We start from the raw sequence: 27,561 nt of genomic DNA on the forward strand, positions 1-27,561 counted from the left end.
CAGAAAAACTGTGCTCTGGCCTTTGCTTGGTGACCCAGTCCCAGAGCCAGGCCAGGCCCTCTTGCCCTTCTTTCCCAAAGTCATCTGCAGCTCCAGAGTTTTTGCAGTGAGCTCATCACTGTGGCCTCAACGGTCACATCAGTCAAGGACTCCCTGATGGTGCGATTAGCATCCACTTCACACAGCAAGCAGGTTCTAATGGGCTCCGGGTCCCCTGCGCTGAGGTTCTCATCTCCTGCTGCCTTGAGGCCTCAGCCAAGCTGCCCTCATCAAGGCTCCCGCTGTCCCCACCTGACACTGCCTAGGCAGGGCTGAGTCTGCGAGGTAGATGGAGCCTTTATCTGGGAGCAGGACCCTAGGTCCTCACTGTGCCTAACTCGTGGGCTTCAGGGCACGCCCCTCCCCCTCTCTGGGACCAGTATGAGCAGTTGGATTAGATCAATGATTCTAAGGTTTTGGGGGAGCTATGGGCCCCTTCAAGAATCTAATGAAGGAGTGGGGTCTTTTCCCAAGAAGAACATAAATGTAAAGGCATAAATAGTGCACATTTAATTTTAGAGATTCATGAATCTTCTAGAGCCCATCCATAAACCCCAAGAGAGCCCCAATTTCCTTCCAGCCCTGGCAACCAAACAAGTTGGTGATAAACTCTTTCCTCTCTCCTCCTGTCCAGGTCTCCACCTCTCTCTTTCTGTCCTTTAATGTGGTCATATGGGTCAAAAAAAGGCAATGAATGGAGAACCTCTTCAAAAACTGCTAAGGATGTTGCATCTGTGAGTGGTGGTACTTATCAACATAGAGTGGCTCGTATAGAGCCCTTATTGACCCTATGATGATGATAGCTACCATTTATTGAGCACCTACCTAGTACCAAGTGATATCCTAAGAACGGTCCACTCATCATCTCATTTAAGCTTCAAAATAATCCTCTGAGGAGGGTTGCTACTAATACTCCTATTTTACAGATGAGAAAACTGATTACAGAGAGTTCAGTTACCTCCCCAAAGATCACACAATTTGTATGTGGCAAAAGCCAGGTTTTGATGAAGGTAAAATACCCATATAATGGATGTCTAGTTGTCTGTGATGAATTTTAGCCACTGGAGAAAATATTATAAGTGAACCCTAGGCTGAAAAAGTAGGGCAGGCAGACAGACAGACAGACACGGGGACTGAAGAAGCCACATTAGACCAGTATGGATGGACACTGCAGTTGACCAATCTGGGCTGAGGTGCCCCAAGGGACCAGGCAAAGAAATTTAATCAGGGGTCCTTCCTACAGGAGGTGAAGCTGGGCTAGGTTGAAGAAAGGGGAAAGATAAACAACAGTTTAGATAGGAGGAAGAGCCAGGCAAGTGTAGAATGGCAGGGAGAGCCTGGGTCACACCAGCTCAGCAGACGTGTTCAATGAGGCCCTAGTCTGGGCAGCCTGCTGCAGCATGAGAGATCTGCCCCCAGCCACTCAGTCGGTACCAGTGAGGGCATGGCACCCATGGGACTCAGGCAGCCAAAGGTCTGTAGACAGCTCATAGTTATGGTGCAGCCAGCAAGACATGGCTTCAGTGTCAAGAGGTCCTAGGTTTGAATTCCACCTCTGCCACTTACTGAACTTGTTGATTAACCAGTCCCACCTCAGTTTTCTCATCTGTAAAATGGGAGTCATCATAGGATCTGCTTGGAAGAGTTGTTGAAAGTATTGAGTGAGATAATGCACAGTACTGACCAAGAATAAGCACAAAACATGGTGATTACTGTTGCTTTCATCATCCCTAACTGTAATAAAGCTATTATCACAATGCTTGGCACATACAGTGTACCTAAATATTAGTGTGCCTTCCCTCGAGTCTGCTCCTGGGGCCCATTTATTCAAGATAGAAAAATATATATATAACACCAGAGAGGGAAAGGAAATCTTCCCTTTTCTCCCCTGACTAGTGTCCAGTGAGAGAATCACACAGTTATTTAGAAGAGGGGTGATGTGCTAATAAACTGCAGACCCTGAGAACTGGGAACCTGTCAATGACAACTGTAACTCTGACAGGTGAAATTGAACACTTAGAACATTTCACTTGATTCCTTTCAAACACACACACATACAGAGAGACAGGCTCACATCTAAGCTTATTTCTTAATTGGTCACATTTTGAAGCATGCTGCTTCCTTGTGACCCCAGAGTTAATAAACAGCCAGTCAGAGTGCCCACTGTATTGAAAGGCAGTTTCCACGAAGGAGATTTGCTGGTGCCAGCAGTCATCAGCTGGGGTTTTAGAGCAAATTACCCATCCATCAATTTCTCTTCTCCTGGGCGGTATGTTTGGGGCCAAGAGATCCTTGCTAGAAGTGAGATCAATACATAGAAATTCAAATTTACCCCGAAGGCACCTAAAACAAAACGTGCCCCCAACTGGCCCTGTTGTCTTGCCCCTCCCCCACAGCCAGTCTGGTCCCCCTCTTGCCTTGTCTGGCACCAAGCTGCAGATTCGGCATCCTCTTTGCCACCTCTCTCACCCCCACCTTTAATCCATCACCAAATCTGATGATTCTGCTTTTGAAGAGCCTCTCGCTCCCATTCCCACCATCCTAGCCCCTCATCTGCACTGCTAATGAGACACCTGCCATTGTTCCCTAACTGCTCCCCCTGCCACCATTCCTACTCCCTTTCAAGCTATTCTCCGCGTGGCGGCAAAGGAGATCCTTCTAAAATGCAAATTCAGTCCCATCACACTCCTGATTAAAACTTTCCAAAGGCTCCCTGTTAACTTCAGGATAAAGTCTCTGCTTCAAATGACAGCAAGCAAGAAGCTTCAAGGTCCCAAGGCTGCCTATCTCCCCACCTCCATGCTGCTTTCTTCCTGCAAGATGCTTTAGCAAGACCAAAGGTTCTAAAAGAGTCCCGGTTCTGCCCAGCTATGCACCTGTTGCTTCCAATCCCAGGATGCCTCTTTTTTTCTGTTAGCCTGGAAACTTAATTTCTTCCCCACCTCTGAAGCAGCTCGGTTCTGACATTACAACCTGTGTGAAGCCTTCTCCAACAATCAAGTCTCACAGAAACAGAGGTGGGTTACCCTCTTTTGTAACAATGGGAATGTATTTCAATTGTTGAAGGCATCTTATTGCATCCAAGTTTCCCTAGATTCAAGCCTGTTGTCTTTTTCAAGCTGCCAGCAAGTCAGTATCAGTGGTCCTTGCATCTTTCTATCCCCAATGCCAAACCCTTTTGGCTTCATATGGGTCATTTCATCTTACCATCACAATATTTATAGGAATATGCATACTACTGTGTCCATTTTACAGAGAAGGAAACTGAGCTTCAGAGACATTAAGGAATCTGTCCAAGAGCACACAGGTAGTATTAGAGACAGACTTGAATTCAGATCGAAGTAACTTGAAAGGGCTCAAGAAACATTGGTATCTTTATCTAGTGTTGATCATTTATATTCTTATAAACCATCCCCGCCCCCAACCCTCACCCTGAAAATACATTTAGAGCAAGAATCTAAAGAATCTTAATAAAAATGTTCTGGCACATATTTATTGTTTTGAAAGGATTCTGCCTATATGATTGCTTTCAAAACTGAAAGTGCAATCATGGAAGGAGCCTGAATTTAGAGAAGCTTGGGTTCCTACCAACCCTTGGAAGGAACTTTGCTTCTTAGGTGTCTCTCTTGCCACACCTTAGTCCCAGCCCTGGACTTGGCACAAAGAAGTTAAGTAACCTGACAAAAGGCACACAGGAGCTAAGTAACCACTTACTCATTGTGTAAATTTCTTCAGGTAAAAAGCTTCAGGTGTCTGCAGGTGGTGTGTATTGGAATAGTGGGTACCAAAGAGGCTGCCACTGGGGGCAATGACAGTGTTTACGACAGACAATGACAATAACAAAGTTCTCTTCATTGAGCATTGGTGATGTCCCAGGCACTGTGCTAAGCACTTGGCACAACTCAGCTGTCTAATAAGGTGCCCGGGGGTGGCCCACTGCGAGCAGCAGCACAGCTGGAACTTAACCCCGTGTTCACCTGAGGCCAGAGCTCATGCTCTGCTCATTAATGTACCCCTACTACCTGTTGCTGCTTTTGTATCACCAGCTGAAATTTAAGCAGGTTCAGTGGCTGGTTCAGACAACCAAGATGGGGCTGCTGTGGCCTAGATGCTCTGTCCAGGGCTGTGTCATTATCATTCTATCTGTCCATGGGGCAGGGAATACTATTACAACCAGATAGCAAGGGTCCAACTGCCTAGGTGAGCCTAGGGTCTATTCTTCCATGCTAAAAACTTCACCTTGAGTCTACCAAGCAGGATAGAAACTTCCCCAGAATTTAGGAAGGCAGAGGCAACAAAGAGGTCAGGAGAACAAAAAGGCTCTGAATTCTCAACCAAAAAAGCCCCCCAATTCCTGGCACTCCGCCCAGCTTGGCACTTAAAGAGTTAACTTGAAACTGCCTCCATGATGAATGGCTATAATACTGTCTACGTAATGGGTTTCCTATTTAAATTTTGTGAGGATTTAATCAGTTGGGCGCAGCTGTGCAAGATGCACCATAAACTATGTTGAAAAATATGTAGACATATACATTTATCTGCTACAAATTAAGCTCACTTAGAGGTGGTCTTAATGGCCCATGTAGCCATCATTACAAGCATAAATTCTAAACTGTCTGTTTCCAGTGAATTTGCTTTGAGAAAAAAATTAATGCTCATCCTTAGCAGAGCACAGTAATAAATGAAAGGACCCTTAATTTGCAAAGCGCTAATAGTCCAGCCATTTTTCATTAGGAACCCCATGCTGGACCATATATGGCAGGGTGGCTTCGTGGGAGATTCCACTGCCCAGTCTAGGGAGGGAGGGGTCTGACTTTCTGGAGACCGACCTTCTGTGGTTTGCTTGATCTGCTCACAGGAAGGCTGAAAACCTGGTCCTAGTGAGAGGTGCTGAGTTGGCTAGCCCTTCCCTTTTGGCTGCATGCGCTCCTCCAGAGGTGCTCCCTGGGCTTTGCTCTGTCCATGGTGTTGAACCTTACTCAGCACATAGTCCAATGGTGAGCACACATCTTGGTGCTCATGAGAATGAACAGCAAATGGAAGTCCTCCCACTTTTCTCCAGGTCCCAGCAGTGGGAAATGAGACAAGGTGGCTGGATTTGAGTCCCACCTGCTGCTTGGGCACATCCTGATCCTGGCAGTTCCCTTCCTCTCATAGCCACCAGGAGCTGCCAGTTTGCAAGACAGTCTCATTTCCCTTCTCATATCTCAGCTGATTCTTATAACAACATCCCAACCTTTTTGCCACCAAAGACCAGTTTTGTGGAAGATAATTTTTCCATGGACCAGGCGTGGGATGGTTTTGAGAGGATTCAAGTGCATTAAACTTATTGTGCATTTTATTTCTATTATTACATAAGCCCCACCTCAGATCATCAGGCATTAGATCCCAGAGATTGGGTACCTCTGCATAAAAACTATAGGAAGTATATGTAATTACTTCCCCCACTTTAAACACGGAGACAGGGCCAGGACAGGAGTGAGGCAAGAGGGGCACCCAGGATGCAAAGTTTAAGGAAGTATTGCCCTCAGGGTTGTGCAAGTGACAGTCTATATTTGAAGGACTCTGATAGCATGTTGTCCTTGAACTTTGCTTCTTACCTGTCTCTCTTGCCACATCCTAGCCCCAGCCTTGAACTCGGCACAGAGAAGTTAACTAACTTGATGAAAGGCACATAGGAGCTAAGTGAGAGAGTTAGAGTCCAATTCAAGCCATTTAATTCCAAATGACACTCTCTTCTCCATGTGCCACAAGGATGCACATTTGAACTGAAAAGTTTTATTTCATTCATCCCAAGCTGGGGATTTACTGTGAGTCAGACTGTTTAGTAGAAGCTTTCACATACTTTGTCTTGTTTCATTTTCTTCATAGCAACTTTTACTTTCAGAAGTAATCTTATAAATACATTTTTTTAAAAAAAATATTTATTTATTTATATGGCTGTACTCAGTCTTAGTCGCAGCATGTGGGATCTTCTATCTTCCTTGCAGCCTGTGGGATATTTAGTTCAGGCATGTGAAATCTAGTTCCCCAACCAGAGACTGAACCCTGACCCCCTGCATTGGGAGAGTGAAGCCTTGGACACACTGGACCACCAGGGAAGTCCCTTCAATTCATTTTTTTTTAAAGTTTGATTGTGGCCTGTATGCCTCACTAGAATATATACCACTTTAGTGGTCAGAAAAGTTCTTGACACATATTAAGTGTTCAATAAGTATTTGTTGAATAAATTATCTTATTTGAAAAGCATTTGAGATTGTGTGAAACATGTATATGTCCTTGTACCTGGTCTCAGGCACCCAAAATATGAGACAGAACCATCTAAAAAGTAGGTTGACTTCCTCCTCTGAGTATCAGGTGTTCCCATACCCAACCATCCCAGGAGAAGGAATTAGTGTTGGAAAATTCAACCAGACATTAATTAAAATCTGGGTTGGTTCTTTTCCAGCAATCAGAAATGCAGAAACACTCAACATTCACCAAAATTTCTGATGGTGAGAGTTGGAGTTGCTCTAGAAAGTGGTAGGAAAATTAAAATGCTGGAAATCAGAATCTCAAAAAATATTAGCTTATTGAAATTAGCAAGGAGATCAAACCAGTCAATCCTAAAGGAAATCAACCCTAAGTATTCATTGGAAGGGCAGATTTTGAAGCTGAAGCTCCAATACTTTGGTGGCCTGATGCAAAGAGACAACTCAGTGGGAAAGACCCCGAAGCTGGGGAAGACTGAGGGCAGGAGGAAAAGAGGACAATGGAGGATGAGATGGTTGGATGGCATCACTGCCTCAATGAATGTGAATTTGAGTAACCTTCGACAGACAGTGAAGGACAAGGAAGCCTAGCATGCTGCAGTCCGAGGGGTTGCAGAGTCAGACACGACTTAGCGCTGAACAACAGCACGGAAACCTGAGCACTGGCAGAGGCATCAGCACTTTAACGCCAAGTGCCTTGAGAGGCTTCTTTGTAAACCTTGGAGGCAGCTCCCAAGCTCTTTCCCTCTGCATCCGGCCAGCCAGACCAGTCTTCTTATTTGAGATAAGAAGGGAGGACAAGTCATCTCCCCTCTAAACCACCTCTAGGAAGGCTCCCGGCGTGCCCTGAAGCATTTTCATAGAAAGCACTGGAGGAGGAGAGTGAATCTCTACATATCTGGCCTGCGGGTTCTGCACAATTTAACAGTTGACAAGATTGTGGAAATAGGCAAGCATCATAGCCGTCAAAATCTGAGATGGAATTACTAGCCGCCAAAGAGAGGCGCTGTCCACGGTGCTGAATGGTTTGGCGAGAGATAGTCGGGGGAAACTGCACCTCTCAAATTTCTCTTGAGCAGGTTCCACCAGGTGGGGTTCACCCAGGACACTTTCAGTGGACACTGGGAAGATGGGGATTGAGTAGCTAAGTACAGTACTAAGGTTCGCATACAGAGAAGGCAAGCTGAATTCCTAACAGATTTCAGTGAGAACATATTGAAAGTTAAATATATGACCAGACACTTCACAGAGATTCAACTATATATTCCTTTTTTTATAATAGCAAATAATGGTGGAATTCTGATCAGAATCCCACTAGCTTTGCACAAGGCCAGTCAAAGATGGAGGCCTCTCATCTGCCCTTGAGAGCTTCCGAACCAGCTCCCCTCTGCTGTGGACACACAGGTCCCACTCCCTCACCTGACTCTTTTGGCATCATTTCCTCTAGACACTCTCTTTGGTGCCTTATCCTGCCCCAGATGATACTCTGCAGGGCCCAGTGGAGCTTCTGGGCTCCAAGACTTTCTGTGTCCCCTATTTCCTTAATTATAGGAAACAGCCCTTCCCCCAGCCTCCATGGCCTTCCTTGAGTTTAAATGGGCAGATTTAAACAGTTGCTAAACAGAAAGGGAGGGGATGCAAGCCCAGGGAGAAACAAATAGTTAACATCAGCCTTGGTTCATCCACCTCAATAAAACTGACTCAAATTTATTTCTTTTTATGGCTGAGTAACAATCCATTGTGTGTATATATCACAACTTTTTTATCCATTCATATGTCAGTGGACATCTAGGTTGCTTCCATGTTCTAGCTGTTGCAAATAGTGGTGCAATGAACATGGTGGCCCATGTGTATTTTGGAATTGTAGTTTTCTCAGGACATATGCCCAGTAGTGGGGTTGCTGGGTTATATGGTAGTTTTATTCCTAATTCTTTAAAGAATCTCCATACAGTTTTCCATAGTAAGTCAGTTCAGTCACTCAGTCATATCTGACTCTTTGTGACCCCATGGACTGCAGTAAGCCAGGCTTCCCTGTCCATCACCAACTCCCAGAGCTTGCTCAAACTCATATCCATTGAGTCAGTGATGCCATCCAACCATCTCATCCTCTGTCCCCTCCTCTTCCTGCTTTCAATCTTTCTCAGCATCAGGGTCTTTTCAAATGAGTCAGCTCTTCACATCAGGTGGCCAAAGGATTGGAGCTTCAGCTTCACCATCAGTCCTTCTGATGGATATTCAGTACTGATTTCCTTTAGGATTGACTGGTTGGCTCTCCTTGCAGTCCCAGGACTCTCAAGAGTCTTCTCCAACAGCACAGTTAAATAGCATCAATTCTTCGGTGCTCAGCTTTCTTTATTGTCCAACTCTCACGTCCACACTATTGGAAAAACCATAGCTTTGATTACACACACCTTTGTGGCAAAATAATGTTTCTGCTTTTTAATATGCTGTTTAAGTTGGTCGTAGTTTTTCTTCCAAGGAGCAAGCATCTTTTAGTTTCATGGCTGCAGTCTCCATCTGCAATGATTCCGGAGCCCGAGAAAATAAAGTCTGTCACTGTTTCCATTGTTTCCCCCTCTATGTCCCATGAAGTGATGGGACTGGATGTCATGATGTCAGTTTTTTGAATGTTGAGTTTTAAGCTAGTTTTTTCACTCTCCTCTTTCACTTTCATCAAGAGGCTCTTTAGTTCCTCTTTGCTTTGTGCATAAGGGTGGTGTCATCTGCATATCTGAGGCTATAGATATTTATCCTAGCAATCTTGATTCCAGGTTGTCATGAATCCAGTCCAGCATTTTGCATGATGTACTCTGCATATAAGTTGAATAAGCAGGGTGACAAAACCAGTCTGTTGTTCCATGTCTGCTTCTAACTGTTGTTTCTTGACCTGCATACAGGTTTCTCAGGAGGCAGGTAAGGTGGTGTGGTATTCCCATCTCTTGAAGAATTTTCCACAGTTTGTTGTGATCTACACAGTCAAAGGCTTTGACATAGTCAGTAAAGCAGAAATAGATGCTTTTCTGGAACTCTCTTCCTGCTGAGTTTTCCAAATTTGCTGGCATATTGAGTGCAGCACTTTCACAGAATCATCTTTTAGGATTTGCAATAGCTCAACTGAAGTTCTGTCACCTCCACTAGCTTTGTTCATAGTGATGCTTCCTATGGCCCACTTGACTTCACATTCTAGGATGTCTAGCTCTAGGTGAGTGATCTCACTATCATGATTATCTGGGTCATGAAGATCTTTTTAAAATAGTTCTTCTGTGTATTCTTGCCTCCTCTTCTTAATATCTTCTGCTTCTGTTAGGTCCATAAAATTTCTGTCCGTAATGTGCCCATCTTTGCATGAAATATTCTCTTGGTATGCCTAATATTCTTGAAGAGATCTCTGGTATTTCCCATTCTATTCTATTGTTTTCCTCTATTTCTTTTCATTGATCACTGAGGAAGGCTTTCTCATATCTCCTTGATATTCTTTGGAACTTTGCAGTCAAATGGGAATATCTTTCCTTTTCTCCTTTGCCTTTAACTTCTCTTCTTTTCTCAGCTATTTGTAGTGAAGTGAAAGTCGTTCAATTGTTTCTGATTCTTTGCAACCCCATGGGCTACACAGTCCATTGATTTCTCCAGGCCAGAATACTGGAGTGGGTAGCCTTTCCCTTCTCCAGGGGATGTTACCAAACCAGGGATCAAACCCAGTTCTCCCACATTGCAGGTGGATTCTTTACCAGCTGAGTTACAAGGGAAGTCCTATTCGTAAGGCCTTCTCAGAAAACAATTTTGTCTTTTTGCAATTCTTTTTCTTGGAGATGGTCTTGATCACTGCCTCCTGTACAGTGTCACAAATCTCTGTCCATGGTTCTTCAGGGACTCTGTCTATCAGATCTATTCCCTTGAACCTATTTGTCACTTCCATTTTATAATTGTAAGGGATTTGATTTAGGTCATACCTGAATGATCTAGTGGTTTTCCCTACTTTCTTCAGCTTAAGTCTGAATTTTTCAATAAGGAGCTCATGATATGATCCACAGTCAGCTCCCAGTCTTGTTTTTGCTGGCTATATAGAGCTTCTCCATCTTTGGTTGTGAAAAATCTAATTTCAGTATTGACCATCCAGTGATGTCCATTTGTAGAGTTGTCTCTTGCGTTGTTGGAAGTGGGTGTTTGCTATGACCAGTGTGTTCTCTTGGCAAAACTGTTAGCCTTTGCCCTGCTTCATTTTGTGCTCCAAGGACAAACTTGCCTGTTACTCCAGGTATCTCTTGAATTCCTACTTTTGCATTCCAGTCCCTATGATGAAAAGGATATTTTTTGGGGGGGCTAGTTCTAGAATGTCTTATAGACCATCATAAAACCTTTCAACTTCAGCTTCTTCAGCATTAGTGGTTGGGGCATAGACTTGGATTACTGTGATAGTGAATGGTTCGCCTTGGAACTGAACAGATATCATTTTGTCATTTTTGAGATTTCACTCGAGTACTGCATTTTGGACTCTTTTCTTGACTGTGAGGGCTATTCTGTTCCTTCTAAGGGATTCTTTTACACAGTAGTAGATATAATGGTCATCTCGATTAAATTTTCTCATTCCAGCCCAGTTTAGTTTTCCATAGTAGCTGTATCAATTTACATTCCTACCAACAGTGCAAGAGGGTTCCCATTTCTCCACATCCTCTTCAGCATTTTATTGTCTGTAGACTTTTTTATGACACCCACATTCTGATTGGTGTGAGGTGATACCTCATTGTAGTTTTGATTGGATGAATTGAGAAAGTAGCATTGACATATATACATTTTCATGTGTAAAATAGATAACTAGTGGGAAGCTGCTATGTTGGGTGAGTGGGAGGGAGGCTCAAGATGGAGGGGACATAGATATATAGTTATGACTGATACAAATTGTTGTATAGCAAAACCAACACAACATTATAAAAGCAATTATCCTCCAATTAATTAAAAAAAAACTACAAAAAAAAAAAAAGAGCAGCCTTGGGGCAAGGTCCTGTTTCCCCATTAATGAGTATGCACAATAATATCTTTGAGCTATTTTTCAGACCCTGAAACCCCTTCCAGTTGGGAGAAGTTAACGATTAACAGTGGTAGGCTGCCCACAAGCATGTAGACTCCAGATCGGTTGGACTTTAAAGCTGATGATGCTGACTCCTGCTTCAGTTCAGTTCAGTTCAGTCACTCAGTCATGTCCGACTCTTTGCGACCCCATGAATCACAGCACACCAGGCCTCCCTGTCCATCACCAACTCCCGGAGTTTACTCAAACTCATGTCCATTGAGTCGGTGATGCCATCCAACCATCTCATCCTCTGTCATCCTCTTCTCCTCCTGCCCCCAATCCCTCCCAGCATCAGGGTCTTTTCCAGTGAATCAACTCTTTGCATGAGGTGGCCAAAGTACTGGAGTTTCAGTTTCAGCATCAGTCCTTCCAATGAACACCCAGGACTGATCTGCTTTAGGATGGACTGGTTAGATCTCCTTGCAGTCCAAGGGACTCTCAAGAGCCTTCTCCAACACCATAGTTCAAAAGCATAAATTTTTCGGCGCTCAGCTTTCTTCACAGTCCAACTCTCACATCCATACGTGACCACTGGAAAAACAATAGCCTTAACCAGACAGACCTTTGTTGGCAAAGTAATGTCTCTGCTTTTTAATATGCTATCTAGGTTGGTCATAACTCTCCTTCCAAGGAGTAAGCATCTTTTAATTTCATGGCTGCAATCACCATCTGCAGTGATTTTGGAGCCCAAAAAAGCAAAGTCTGACACTGCTTCCACTGTTTACCCATCTATTTGCCATGAAATGATGGGACCAGATGCCATGATCTTATTTTTCTGAATGTTGAGCTTTAAGCCAACTTTTTCACTCTCCTCTTTCATTTTCACTAAGAGGCTTTTTAGTTCCTCTTCACTTTCTGCCATAAGTGTGGTGTCATCTGCATATCTGAGGCTATGGATATTCCTCCCAGCAATCTTGATTCCAGCTTGTGCTTCTTCCAGCCCAGTATTTCTCATGATGTGCTCTGCATATAAGTTAAATAAGCAGGGTGACAATATACAGCCTTGACGTACTCCTTTTCCTATTTGGAACCAGTCTGTTGTTCCATTTCCAGTTCTAACTGTTGCTTCCTGACCTGCATACAGGTTTCTCAAGAGGCAGGCCAGGTGGTCTGGTATTCCCATCTCTTTCAGAATTTTCCACAGGTTATTGTCATCCACACAGTCGAAGGTTTTGGCATAGTCAATAAAGGAGAAATAGATATTTTTCTGGAACTCTCTTGCTTTTTTGATGATCCAGCAGATATTGGCAATTTGATCTCTGGTTCCTAGGCCTTTTCTAAAACCAGCTTGAGCATCTGGAAGTTCTTGGTTCATGTATTGCTGAAGCCTGACTTGGAGAACTTTGAGCATTGCTTTACTAGCGTGTGAGATGGGTGCAATTGTGCGGTAGTTTGAGCATTCTTTGGGATTGCCCTTCTTAGGGATTGGAATGAAAACTGACCTTTTCCAGTCCTTTGGCCACTGCTGAGTTTTCCAAATCTGCTGGCATATTGAGTGCAGCACTTTAACAGCATCGTCTTTCAGGATTTGAAATAGCTCAACTGGAATTCCATAACCTCCACTAGCTTTGTTCGTAGTGATGCTTTCTAAGGTCCACTTGACTTCACATTCCAGGATATCTGGCTCTATGTGAGTGATCACACCATTGTGATTATCTGGGTCATGAAGATCTTTTTTGTACAGTTCTGTGTATTCTTGCCACCTCTTCTTAATATCTTCTGCTTCTGTTAGGTCCATACCATTTTTGTCCTTTATCGAACCCATCTTTGCGTGAAATGTTCCCTTGGTATCTCTAATTATCTTGACATTGTACAGGAGACAGGGATCAAGACCATCTCTATGGAAAAGAAATGCAAAAAGCCAAAATGGTTGTCTGAGGAGGCCTTACAAATAGTTGTGAAAAGAAGAGAAACGAAAAGCAAAGGAGAAAAGGATAGATATTCCCATTTGAATGCAGACTTCCAAAGAATTGCCAGGAGAGAGAAGAAAGCCTTCCTCAGGGATCAATGCAAAGAAATAGAGGAAAACAACAGAATGGGAAAGACTCCTGCTTACACCCCACCAACCCATCAGGGTGTTCCTCTGACCCTTTCACTGACAACCTGTTGGATCGCCGTCAGGTTACTCAACCTTCCTATGACTCAGTTACTCCAGCTTTAACATGAGATACTGTAATACTTAGTGTGATGAGGGCTGACCAAGAAAACACCAATAAAGTTCATATTCTGAATGAGTCCTAAGTACTGGAGCAGTGTCAGCTGTCCTTACTAGTTACTTCACACACAAGTGGGGGCATAGCTTCAGCTGGCCTCAACGCATAAGAATTTCAGGTCAGTGCTCAAACCCAAACTAGAAGCCAAGCAAGCTTCCACCCAGCTATTAGGGTTGAAGTGATGTAGTCATCTGCCTGTAATAAAGCATGTATCTGTCTCTGTATCTATCTATCCATGTATCTATATGTATATGAGCAAAAAAGGTGGTAACATATACTAAAATATGATAAATCATATCAGATCTCAGTATACTATCAGGTTTTCCTTATATTTTTTTTTTTAGTGTGTGCAAAGGAGCATGTCCTAGGAATCATTAACTTACTGAGCTCCCTGGGCAGGATGCGGGTCTTAGTTCACCATTATTTTATTGTTTTGGGGTATGTCTCATGCTTCTATGGCTTGTTTTGTTGCTAAGCAAGCCTGCTTGATTTTGTGGTTAAGCAAACTTGCTTTCTTGAGTTATCCTTAACTTAAGGAGTCTCTCATGCTTTTATCTTTACTGATGATCTCCTAGAGGGCTTAACTATTTAATCTTCTGTTTTGTCCCTTTACTCTGTCCCTGGCCATCTGTGTGGCCCCCAGAACCTTGGTCTCCCTGGGGACCGGCACTTTTCATGCAACTCCTTCTCTCCCTATGGGACCTGCTTGTTTGTTTTTTTTTTTTTTAAAGTATGTATTTTTTCATTTGGATGTCTTAGTTGTATGTCTTAGTTGGTCTTAGTTGTGGCACACGGGGATCTTCAATCTTTGTTTTGGCCTGGGAGATCTTTAGCTGAGGCATGTGAAATGGAGTATTTCCTGCCATATCAATAGACAAAGATGTCACAGCCATCAGCTATTCTGGCCCTCCAAATGTGAATTTCTGAGCCTGGGCGACACCCAGAAAGAACAATCACAGTTCAGTCTGCTGCCACTCCCTATGGTGAATGAGGAACTAAGGAAGTGAAAAATCAAATCACAGGATGCTGGCTCCAGGTAGGTGAGATGCATAGGAGAGGAATGATTTCAGTAAACCCAGACTCTTGTATCTTCCCAAACATAGAAAAGTGCTAAATTTCTTGAGATACTTGATTTTCCTACGTTAGCAATAATCTTTTGATGCTCAGGCTACTCGCCCCTTGTTGCAAACTTTTATATAACCTGGCTCCGCGCCCTGCACCTTTGGAGCATTTCTCACAGGGTCATTTGAGATGCTGTCTCCCAGACTTGAAGTTCTAAAAATTCCCACCAAATAAAATATAATGCTCAACTTTCAGGCTGTGACTACTTTTTTAAGTCGAAAGGCATGTGGGATATAGTTTCCTGACCAGGGATTAAACCTGGGGCGCCCTGCATTGGGAGCTCAGAGTCTTAGCCCCGGATCACCAGGAACATTCCAGGCCTGCTTTTTGTCTTTAGCAAAGTGGCAGGATTATGAAACTGAGTGTTGCCTGATGGAGAAAGCTTCTCTCCAGCCCGATAGCAGGTAAACAATGACAGATCACAACAGACCGGAAAGAATGCTGCTGCTACTGCTGCTGCTAAGTCGCTTCAGTCGTGTCTGACTCTGTGCGACCCCATAGACGGCAGCCCACTGGGCTCCCCGGTCCCTGGGATTCTCCAGGCAAGAACACTGGAGTGGGTGGCCATTTCCTTCGCCAATGCATGAAAGTGAAAAGTGAAAGTGAAGTTGCTCAGTCATGTCCGACTATTATCGACCCCATAGATTGCAGTCTACCAGGCATCCATGGGATTTTCCAGGCAAGAGTACTGGAGTGGGTTGCCACTGCCTTCTGCACAGAATGAATGAGTCCTTCCCAAAGAGGTGAAATTATGGTGCTTCTGAGTCCATGTGACAGAGTCAATCCCAGATAAAAAGGAGCATCTTGTGTGGCCTTAGAAAATTTCCTTTCCTGCACTCTCCAGGGAGAGAGGGCCTATTACTGTCCAGCTTGTGCACACAACTCTTGCCCTGGTCCTCAGCCCAGGGTCTCCTCATAGGCTGCTCACTTGGTCTGAATCACTGTTCTGTCCTTTTTGTAGCTGGTTCAGTCTCATCCTTCAGGTTTCACTTAAATAGTCTTCCCAGACAAGTCTAACTTGATGCCAACATTGAAGAGTATAATAATAGCCCTTAGCATCATTGTCTCTCAACACCCTCTCTGTTTCCTGCATGGCACTTGCCACAAGTTCTAACTTCATGTCTTTGTCTACTTGTTTTCTGTCCATTTCCCCTACTTGAACATCACTGCCATGAGGGCAGGACTGCATCCTTTTGACTCTTCTCCATCCCAGCACCAGCCCAGAGTCACAATGGCTGGCACAGACTGTACTGATTTTGCCCTTTGTGCTCACACTTTCCTAAGGAACTTTCCACACTATATTTTCCTCACAACCCCTCTACCAGGTAATTCCCATTATTAGACCCATTTTTTTTTTTAATAGATGAAGAAACTGACACACAGAGACATTCAGTAACTTCTTCAAGATCACATAGTAAGTAGTGGATCCGTGAGCCTTTCCAGGTAGAGCAGTCATCGAAACTGGCCCTGGTGCACAGAAAGCCTTGCCACCTGTCATATTACAGATGCTGAAAAGGAATCTTCTGAATGGATAGACGATTAGAATCACTTGTTCCAATACAATATAATCTGAACCCACACAACTCAGTTAGTTCTTTCACCCGACACTCACAGTGCTGTGATGCACTATGGGGACCTTACCCTCAGGGAAGTTCACAGCAGCGGTGACAAAACAAGCCACTGTGTGAATAACCAGCCAACTTTCTAGGGTTCTCCACCACCTGTCTGATTAGCTCATCAGGTGCCCTGGGGACACTTGAATCTCCTGGATGAGTCTGAGATGCCCACAGCACTCCTGGTCTTGGCTTCACCTCTTCATCCTTTATTTAGAAATATAGACACCAAGACCCAGGGAAACTAGGAAACCTGACCAAGGGCACATAGCTAAAAAGGAGTAGAAAGAGGATTTGAATGCTTCCAACCCGACTCATGAGAGTCCCTTGGACTGCAAGGAGATCAAACCAGTCAGTTCTAAAGGAAATCAACCCTGAATACTCATTGGGAGCACTGATGCTGAAGATGAAGTGCTCATACTTTGGCCACATGATGCAAAGAGCTGACTCATTGGAAGAGACCCTGATGCTGGGAAAGATTGAGGGCGGGAGGAGAAGGGGATGACAGAGGATGAGATATTTGGATGGCATCACCGACTCAATGGACTTGAGTTTGAGCAAGCTCCGGGAGACGGTAAAGGATGCAGAAGCCTGGTGGGCTGCAGTCCGTTGGGTCACAAAGAGACGGACACGACTGAGCAAATGAACAACCACCTGGAACTCCCACGAAAACCTCACAGTTAAAAAGCAAGCAAACAAAAATGTAAAAAGTGCACGGATTATTCACTCAGCCTGAGCTTTCTGAAGTGCAGTTGACAAACTCAGTGGCAGGCGGGCAATGGTTTGGAGGCAGTGAGGGGAGGGGCTGAGCTAGGACCCTCAGGCCAACTGTGTTATCAACAAGCCTCCATTTACGTGCACTTACAATGGGCAAGATCCTGCTTCTACTAGAGCAAAAGGTCAGGAACAAGGTAGGCAAGAGAAATGAGTTCAAATTCAGCACCCGTTTCTGGAAATTCTTTCCAATGGGCTTCAGCCCTGAAGCCATTTATAGGAAGTACCAGGTACAAAGCGATAGTTATTAATAGTTTCCAAACTTCAGTCTTTCACATTGCTGCCTTTAGGAGCTTTGTCACAACCACAGACCACCTACATTGTTAATTACTTACATGAATTCACTTTAAAAAGCTTAAATAACATTATTTTTTAATCTATGAAAAATACAGTTATTTGAAAACAGTCATTTTAAAAAACCCTCAGTGGGAAATGAGCCTTATTAGGTGGTAACATTAAAAATAAACACAATGAAAACAAAACAATATTATTAAATACAAACCAGATATCATTACCTAGTCTCAAGCAGAGGTCTGCTCTGTGATTGTGATGAAGAGAGAGAAATATGGTCACAGAGGTGCCAAAGATACCAAACTAAGCTTTCTCCCCGATACCATCAAGAGTAAAAGTTAAGCTGAAAGGGAATACTTTTCTCTCTAAATAAATGAATATAATTTGATGTCATTTGATGCCACCAGAAACCACTTTGGGCACCATCAGTAGAACATGTCACAAGCCTGGGAGACACTGAGGCTGGAGAGGAAGGTGCCTGGGCACAGACCTTTCTCTGCCACCCACTAGCTTTGTGACTTCAGATAAGTCACATTTTTTTCCTCTGCGCCTCAGTTTTCCCACCTGTAAAACGCAAGGTTAGACTAGAATTTAGTTTCCAGGTGATTTCTCTGGCCCTTCTGAGCCTCAGATTTTATAACTCAATCAGGGTGAGTGATATTACTTGCCACAAATTCCAGCACATGGAAATCGAGGCTGTATCTTAGAAGAGCCATTCAAAAAGACCATGATTTCCACACCGGGCTCATTTCTGGGCTGAAATCAAGTTTCACAACTTTCCAGAAAGGCTTCCTCCATTGGCAAAGACCATTCAGACCCGTGAAGAAAGAGCTGGGGGGGTTGGGTAGGAGGAGGACTCATCAAATAAAAGCCCATCAGATTCTAGAAAACCAGCCTTAGCAGACAGCTGGAGTGGCTCACTTTGTTTAGAATATTTTGTAAAGCAGTAGGATTATCTGCAATGATAAAATTCATACCTCCCAGCCTTCAAATAAAGACGTCCCCAGGAGGGTATTGATAGCATCATTGTTGTTGGAAAGAGAAAGCCAGAGCAGCCGGTGATCCCTTTGTGTGTGGAATAAAAGGGCTGGGAAACAGATCTATTTTCGTATTAGTGAACTGCAGACCACAGAGACCCCAGATCGACTCATTCTTGGGCCACAACAGCTCCCCTCCAGGAAGCCAGGATGTGCCTCCAGCAAACAAGCACAGGCCTGGACACCCTCGGGGCAAGGGCCTGGCTTAGGGGTACAAAGAAATGCAGGTCTCATGTGCTCCTGCGGCCGCCCCATGTGCCTCCTCCACACACCTGGACCTGCCAGCCCCAGCCCTCCCACTCACGACTCCCCAACTGCAGCGGCAAAGGACCCCCCCCACCCCTCTTCTCTGCCCATCGGATTATCTCTGGTCACCCCTGGGGACACAGTGAACACTTGGATACTGTCCTGCCCAAGGAGGAGGATGGCTTGGGAGCTGCAAAGCCAACAGCTTCATTCCCTGGAACTAACTGAACAATATCAAGCATTAATTATTTACATCTGCCCAGTTCTGCTTGAAATCTATAGGGTTCCTCCAGGAAGTGCCAGAGCCAGAATCTGAGCCCCAGCTGACTGCCCCCAGTCTGGGCTCTTAACCACCGTGCAAGGGCCATGGAAGAACTGCTGTGGGTGCCAAGAGCTCAGCTCTAAAAGTCCGGCAATGTCAGGCTTGACTCAGAGTTCTGCCATGTAGCCTCTCCCCAAGCCTCAGTTTTCTCATCTGTAAAATATGGATAGTGACATTAAGTACCTTGCAGAGTGCAAAGAAAAAATAAAGTAAAACCTGTTCTGCCCTCGGCACAGTGCTGGGCACACAGGAAATGCTCAGTAAACCCTAGCAATTATAACTATGCATGATGACAACAGTGACTATTTTTCCATCCTCTCTGCTGAGCCTGGCCCTTGCCTGTTTCTGCAAGTAGCACAACGAAAGTCCCACAGCCTCCTCCAGCTTCACCTTGAGAGTTTTGGGGGGAGGTCAGTGCTGGAAATGATGGCAGAGTCCCTCTGGTCAGTTTGTGGATGAAGCCAGAAAGGGGAAAGTCTTGCCCAACCTCACAGAGTATCAGTGGGCAGAACCAGGAATCCAGGGGACTGACACCAGCCCAGGGCTGGGCTCACCAAGCCCCATCCCCACCCTCCAGCACTTTCTGCTGATCTCCCTTCCCACTGCACTCCAAGGCCCTGAGAGGCTCACATCCTTCTCCAAAACTGGCTCCCTGGCAGGACTGGGCCAGGCTGGGGAAGGAGCAGCCTGGACCCATAACTCAGCCAAGTCACCTGGCAGCTGCTCCCAGCTCATAAGCCATTAAATCCACCACATCTGCTCTCTGCTCCAACACCGGGCGGAGGGGCCTCTTTCTTCCTCCCTCCTTGAGAGGCTTGGCTGCTGCACATGCATTAACTCTTGAATTTCAGCCCTGTGCTGCCTCCCCAATCACCCCTCCCTCCTTGTGCCCTGTCCTCCCCCAACCCATTAGCCACCACTGCCCCAAGTCCTGGTGGCGGTGGTGGTTTAGTCGCTCAGTCGTGTCCAGCTCTTTGGGACCCCATGGGCTGTAGCTTGCCTGGCTTCTCTGTCCATGAGATTCTCTAGGCAAGAACACGAGTGGGTTCCAATTCCTCCTCCAGGGAATCTTTCTGACCTAGGGATCGAGCCTGTGTCTTCTGTATTGCAGGTGGAGTCTTTACAGCTGAGCCACAGTGGAAGACCCCTTTCGCCTAGTCCTAGCTACACCCAAATCAGAGAGCTAGACCAGGCGTAAAAATCACTCAAGTAAAGGCTGATCACCTGCATGGGTAAGTGAGTGAGGCAGGGCTACCCCTGATGGAGGAAATGAATGCTCTCCCAACCTTTACCCTTCCTTTAGAACAGCAGTCCCCAACCCTGGGAAGATCTTAAAAATTCCAATGGGCAGACCCCACCCCCTAAAAATCAGAATCCCTATATCAGGACCAGGCTTAGCAAATCTTTCCCAGTTATGCCAACACCTATCTGTGGCTGACAACCACAGGCTTCCCTTCAAACCAAGCTTTTCGCCTGTGGACATTCTCGGGGAGCCTTTGTCAGCCACTCCTGAGGCTGCAGAGACCTCCTGGCCACCAGCCTCTTCAACGGCTCAGCAATCATGTGCCCAGGCTCTGGAATCACACTGCCTGGGCTCAAGTCCTTTTTTGATCACTGACTAGACAGACACGTGGCCTCTAGGTAAGGATTCAGCCCTTTCCTCAACTGTACCTTGGACTAGGATGGTGATACAAAGCAGGATCCTATTTCTATTATGGGAAATAGGCTTCATTCGGGTCCCCTCTGACCTTCCCTGATTTCCAAGGAGCAGGTTCAAGCAGTTGCTAATTAGGGAAGGGAAGGGAGGCAGAGACAAGAGGGAAACTGTCAAGAGAAACAGAGCAGCCTTGGGGCAAGGTCCTGGTTCCGCATCAAGGGATATACACAACATTATCTTTGAGCTATTTGGCAGATACTGAAACCCCCTACCAGGTGGGAGAAATTAACAGTGTGCTGCCCCCAAGCAAGTAGACACCAGACAGTTGGAATCGGAAGGTTGGTGATGCTGACTCCCACTTACCTCACCACAAACCAACCAGAAGAATGTCCATAAGCCCTCTCTGAATCATTACCATAAAACTCCTCACTATCCCCGCCAGGTCGGGACACACAGTTTTGAGGGTCTTAACTGCTGCGGGGCCCCCTTTGCCTGACAAAGAAATAAAGTTGCTCTTTTCTGCCTCACCCAAAACTGTCTCTGAGATGACATTTGATGTCAGCATACAGAAGCCAGATTCGGCTTCCGCGGCACTGACGTCACAGTGTTGCTGAAGGAATGAAGGAGGTGATAATGTAAGAAGCAGCCAGAGCACCACCAGTCACATAGCAGGGCTCCGGTGACTGGTCCTCCCTTCTCAGGGTGCCTCCGCTGCACCGGATCTGTGGCTTTTCCCCAGCACATCACTGGAATCAAACAATATAATGACATCTGAAGGAGCTGACCTAGCTTCTGCCTCTACTTCCTGTCTCCATGGGCACATGATGTGTCTCTTGGTGAGCTCACTGGATATATGAAAGAGACAAATGCCAAGGATGGCTCTGCGTGTTGCTGCGGAAAACAAGAGCTTCCATCTCTCAGTACTTGTTGGAGCAACATTTCAGTGATGCCACTTATGTTTTGGTGATTGTAGAGCTTTTTTTTTTTTTAATGCTCTAGGTTTTTTGAAAATATGCAATTAAGAATAAAAAATAAATACAAAATTAAAAATATGTTATGATGTGACCTGTGCAAACCATCATTTTTAAACTCCAGATGTTAGCCCTCATTGTAAACATGGTGATGAATGATGTCTGTGGCTGCCCCTGCTGTGAGGAGACTGCCTGAGGGGCAGGGTGTTCATTTTTGAGCACTGCCATCCCCTGCTAGGAACTGGCACCCAGCACCCTCAGTGTGATAAATCTTGAGGCAGACTTGTGAGGGCATCTTCTTTCCAGCTGCAATTCCTCTCTGGCTCTTCACAGAGGCATCAGAAGAGGACCCAGACAAGCTTCCCTCAGAGCTGGGGTTTGAGCTTTAGGTCTTTAATTAATCATGGTGACTTTCAAAGCCTCGGTTTTCTCATCTATGAAACGGGGATAATGACCTTTTCCTCGCTGGGCTATTTGAGGAGTTCGGTGAGATGACAAATGTATGAAAACACTGAAATCGCTGCAGAAAGTGGAGCGGGCCCAGCTTGAACAAGCTTGTTTTTCTCCTAAATCCTTCATCCTGGGAAACTCGAGCCAGCTCCTCCTGCCTCGATGGGGAAGCCCTGGATCTTTGGGAGTCTATTAGCTGAGCTAAGTGGAGAGTTAAACATCCAAACTGACAAAGGGCTGTGGAGCTATTCAGAACACCCCACTGCCCCAGCAGATGGTCCTGGGCCAGATGGTTCACAGGGAGGGGCGGGGGCCTGGGCAGGTGTTTGCTGCGGCAGGAGAGCGGCGAGAAGGAGAGTTTGCCGGTCCGTCCCCTGCCCTCCCTTGGATGTGTCCTGCAGAGGAGGGGCGCTGCCCAGCCCTGACAGATGTGCAGACTGGGAAGGCTTCCAGGTACAGGGTAGGAAAAGTGGGCAATTAACCCCATGCCAGGACCTGCTCAGGCAAATTGGGAAGTAGGTGAGTGTGCCTCGGAGCTGTTCAGCCCCTCTGCTCCTGTTTCCTCACCTTCAACCAAAGACCTTCTGTGAAACACGGGTTGATGCTCCAACCGGGCAGATCCTGCCTCTCTTCTCTCTCCCTCCAGCCCCGGCAAAGCTCACCCATCTCAGTTCATTCTCCCCAGGACTTTATTCCTGCCTGCTGAGATAGTTAGGCAGCAGCAACCATGCATGCCGAGGATTTAGACCCTATAGCTTCTCCTCCCAGGACTCTCCAGGCCATGACTTACTCTTGCAGAATTTTCGTGCCACCTGAGGCCAGGGAGGGCTTTTCACATTGTTCGGGAGAGTCCCTGTTCCACCCAAGAGAGAGGATATGGCAGAGAGAGGGAGCCAAGGAACCTGTACTGCTCACTGTGCAACTCTCAGGGAGTCATTACCCTCTCTGGGCCGTGGCCCTGCGCATCCACAAGTCAATCAAAATCAGAGGATGGCAGAGCAGTGCAAAGATCCGATGGCACCAGCATGGAAATGAAGGAATGCATGTCAGGCACTTATCCCAAATCCTTCTGATTTCAGACACACAGCAGCAGCTGGTAGCTTGAGGTAAGCTGTGAGAAGTAGCTGGAAGGGAGACCTTAGTTTCCCGATCAGGAATTGGACTCTGGCCACCTGGGTGAAAAACAGAAGCCTTAACTGCTAGGCCATAAAGGCCTTGAGCCTAAATCCCCAGTCCTTGCCTGCCTCGACAAGAAAACTCTGATGAGGAGGCGGAAGGTGAAGAAAAAAGGAGAGCACTTGTTGGAAAAAGGAGAGTATATGCAGAAAGATAGGCAGGCGGGCACAGCGGGAGAGCTACGCCTTTGAGAAGTTTAAATCCTTTACCACCTGGCAATTTTCAGGGTCTTTGTCTTCCCTTTGGCCAATTGTTTTATTTTACCACCCGCCCAGCCCACTAATTTGACTCAAGACCTTCCCCTAGGCATGCATGCACCCCTCAGCCAAGATGAATTTCAGCAAAAGGACATTTAGCGAGGCGGGGATAGCAAAAATCCTTAAGGCCTCGCACCCCTGCCTTTTAACACTGAGGAGCCTTTCTGCGCACATGTAGTGGCTCCCTTGCCTCAGAGAGCAGGAACATGTGATCCTTTACTCAAACAGGGTCTAGCCCCTCTTTGTTGCTTCCATGACTGTTAACGTGAGATGTCCTCAGGAGACAAAGCCTGACTCTTTACTCTGTTTCTGTTATTTCTATTTTGGAGAGCGAGCAGGAGGCAGATTGTAAGTGCCTGGAGCCCACCTATCTCCTGCCTCACTTTCACCCTTCTGATGGTGAGTTGCATGTTTGGGGGCCAGAGGCCAATCAAGATCTCCCATCATGCAGAGGTTCAGTATTTAAAGTACTGTGGTTTAGGAGTTTGTATTAATTTTCTGAAGTTGCTGAAACAAAAGACCAGGTAGCTTAAATAGCATAAACGTGTGGACTCATAGTTCTAGAGGCTGAAAGTCCGAGATCAGAGTGTCAGCTGTCTGCTTCCTCTGAGGGCTGTGAAGAGCATCTGCCCAGACCTCTCTCCTTGGCTCATAGATGGCCACTTCCCCTAGCATCTTCACATTGTCCTCCCTCAATGCGTGTCTGTCTTTGGGTTCAACTTTCCCTCTTCTATGAGGACATCAGTCATATTGGCTTAGGGGCCCCCTGCTACTCAGAAAGACCTCATCTTAACTAATCACATCTTTAAAGACCCTATCTCCAAGTAAAGTACTTATAAATAAGATACCACATCCTGAGGTTCTGGGATTAGGACTTCAACATGTAATTTGGGAGTTGGGAGGGGGGCACAATTAAATCCATGACAAGGCTTAACATGGCTCAGCTATCATAGAGGCCTGAATTCCAATGATATGAGATTTTACTTAGATGAGTGTCTAAGCCTCAGTTTCTTCATCTGTATAATGGGCTCTGCCTGGGGAGGATATTATCCAGCAGAGCTGAGACAGTGCCTATAAAGCATTCAACATGTGGGTTTGTTGTTGTTGTTTAGTTGCTAAGTTGTGTCTGACTCTTTTGCAAGCCCATCAACTATAGCCCGCCAGGTTCCTCTGTCCATGGAATTCTCCAAGCAAGAATACTGGAGCAAGTTGCCATTTCCTTCACCAGGGGATTTTCCTGACCCAGGGACTGAACCCACATCTCCTGCATTGGCGGGTGGATTCTTTATCACTGAGCCACCAGAGTGGGTTGGCACCAGGTAAGTTTCAAAAGACATCAGTTGTTATTATGATTATTCCACAGACTGCCACCTGGGGAATTGTCCATGATACCCTCCAATCAGGGGCCCTTAGTTCATGTAACCGGGGAATGAATTACAAAGCCTCAGCTGTGGATTGAGGGTGTGGTTGTCTAACCAAATCTCCTGTAATCCAAGGCTTGAGGAAATGCTATATTGAAAGGAGTAAAGGTTTCCATTGCAATTACAATTTACTTGGTGACACATTTTCAGGGGCAAGGCAGAATTAATCATTCAGATAGTAGAAATAGATGTTATTTTATGTTTTAACAAAGCAAGATTTTTTTTCAAGCAGTCTCTCCTTTGAGTCTTGGTTTTGTTTGTCTTTGGAGGGAACAGGCAGCTCAGGATTGAAGTTCTAGCAACTTGGAACCATTCCCTGAGAATCCACCTATTACTCCCATTTCACAGTCATTTTCAAATATTTTGAGGGACCAAAGGGAACAGACTCCTACTTAAGTGCGTCTCTAGTCCCCCAAACCTAAAGGTCTCCTGTCTGCCCCAGAAAAGCACCACATTAGCCATGTTTCTATCCAATTAGGAGCCTGAACTGATAAAATGTTTCCTGCCAAGAGAGAATAGCAATTCAAGAGAAAGAGAGAGAAAGATTTTCTTCTTCAAATGTATGGAAAAAGGGCTTTAATCAGAGAAACAGATCTTTCTTTTTGTTACTAAGGATAATATGATATGAAATTCTCCTCAAAACTGCACATAATGAAGGTAAAAGGAACCATGGGAAAATTCCCTTATGTTACTGTAAAATTCTGATGAGAATGGGAGAGTTTTGGAATGTTGTAGTTAGTCTAAATTATATCTACATTTTCTCAAAAGAGGATATTGTCTTCATTCAAAGACATAGCCCTAGCGGACTGTAGTAGGCTGAATGAGGCCCCTCAAATATGTCCATAACCTAATCTCTGAAGCTTTACGTGCCGTGATGGTTAATTTTATGTGTTAAGTGGGTTGCTTGACCTAACAGTAATCTAGATGTTGCAGTGAAGATAATTTTCGATGGATTATCAGTCAGATTGGTAGACTTTGAGTAAGTAGATTTTTGACCCTTCATAATGTGGGTGGGTCTTACCCAGTCAGTTGGAGGACTGAGGAAAGAGACTAAGGCCTCTCAAAAGGAAAGAATTCCCACCTCCAGATGGTCTTCAGACTCTGGCCGAATGTCAGTTCTTTCTTGGGTCTCAAGAATCACAGCCTATCCTGCAAACTGGGACTTGCTGGCCCTGAAAATCACCTGAGCCAAAATCCTTTTATCTCTCTATCGTTTATCTATCTACACATCTCATTCATTCATTCTGTTCTCTGGAGAGTGCTGACTAAAATACATGACATGCTCCTATGTATGAAACGGATGACTAGTGAGGACCTTCTGCGCAGCACAGGGAACTCTGCCCAGTGCTGTGTGGTGACCTCGGCGGGAAGAAAACGCCAAAAAGAGGGGATGTGTGTACGTGTGTAGCTGATTTACTTTGCTGTACAGTCGTGACTAACACAACATTGTAAGCAACTATACTCCAATTAAAAATTATTTAAAATAAAAATAAATAAAACTGAAAAATACGACAAAGGAGACCTCACAGAAGTGATTAAGTTGAAAATGCTGAGTTCAGGATATTATCCCGGATTTCTGAGTGGACCTGGTGTAATCACAATGACCCTTAGGAAAGGGATACAGGAGTTAGAAGCAGGGGTGATGGGATGGCAGGAACAGAGATTGGAGTCATGTGCTTCGCATATGGAAAAGGGACCCCCAAACCAAGCAATATAAGGTGTCCATGAGAAGCTAAAATGGCAAGAAGACAGATCCTCCCATCCCAGCCTTAAGGAGAAACCAGACTTGCTTGCAGACACCCGACTTTAGGTCTTTTGACCCCTATAACTGTGAGAGAATACATCTGTGTTGCTTTAAGCCACTAAGCTTGCGGGAATTTGTTACATCAGTAATACAACATGATACAGTGAATAAGAGCTAGCAAAGAGAACTTGTTGGGTATGTGAAATTAGAAGTGCTTTTAGAGCCCTATATTTTCAGATATTTACAATTATTACTACTAAGGGCTAATAGTCTTACCATTTAAATAGCTCTTATAAATAAATGAAAAGGCAGAAACCTCACAGCAAACATTATTGACCAGAAATCCACCGAAGAAGAAATGACAACATCAAATAAACACTGTAAGTATTTTGGCCTTACTGATAATCAGACATGTAAAACAAAACAATGAGGTACTATTTTTGCCGATCTATTGTACTTAACAAACGGTTTGAGTTATAGTACTCGCAGGGGACAAGGCACGGGTGAAGCAATACTTTCAAACATGGCTGGTGGAAGTAAAAATGATGCAACCTGTTAAAAAAACAAAATTCAACTGAGCAGATTTTAAAGATCTTATCAACTTTATTCAGCAATTCATGAATCAGACAGCATCTAATCTAGCAGATAGAAAGGAAGTCTGAAGAGCCATACAAGGCAAGAGATTTTATAAGCAGAAGGGAGAAGAAACAAGCTGTACTAGCCAAAAATAATGGACTGGTTTTTGCAAGGTTATTGCCTTGTAAGGATTTAGCAGGTAGATTATCTAACTAATGTTGATCAGTTAATTCCTGATTGGCTGATTTAAGATTCTATTTCTGAGGGAGCCAAAACTGTAATTATTGGTTTGGTGACATGAATTTAGCATAAGTGAGTCCATTTGGGGCCTCT

The sequence above is a fragment of the Odocoileus virginianus genome, chromosome 20, assembly GCF_023699985.2.
Source record: "Odocoileus virginianus isolate 20LAN1187 ecotype Illinois chromosome 20, Ovbor_1.2, whole genome shotgun sequence".
In the NCBI taxonomy this organism is placed as follows: domain Eukaryota; kingdom Metazoa; phylum Chordata; class Mammalia; order Artiodactyla; family Cervidae; genus Odocoileus; species Odocoileus virginianus.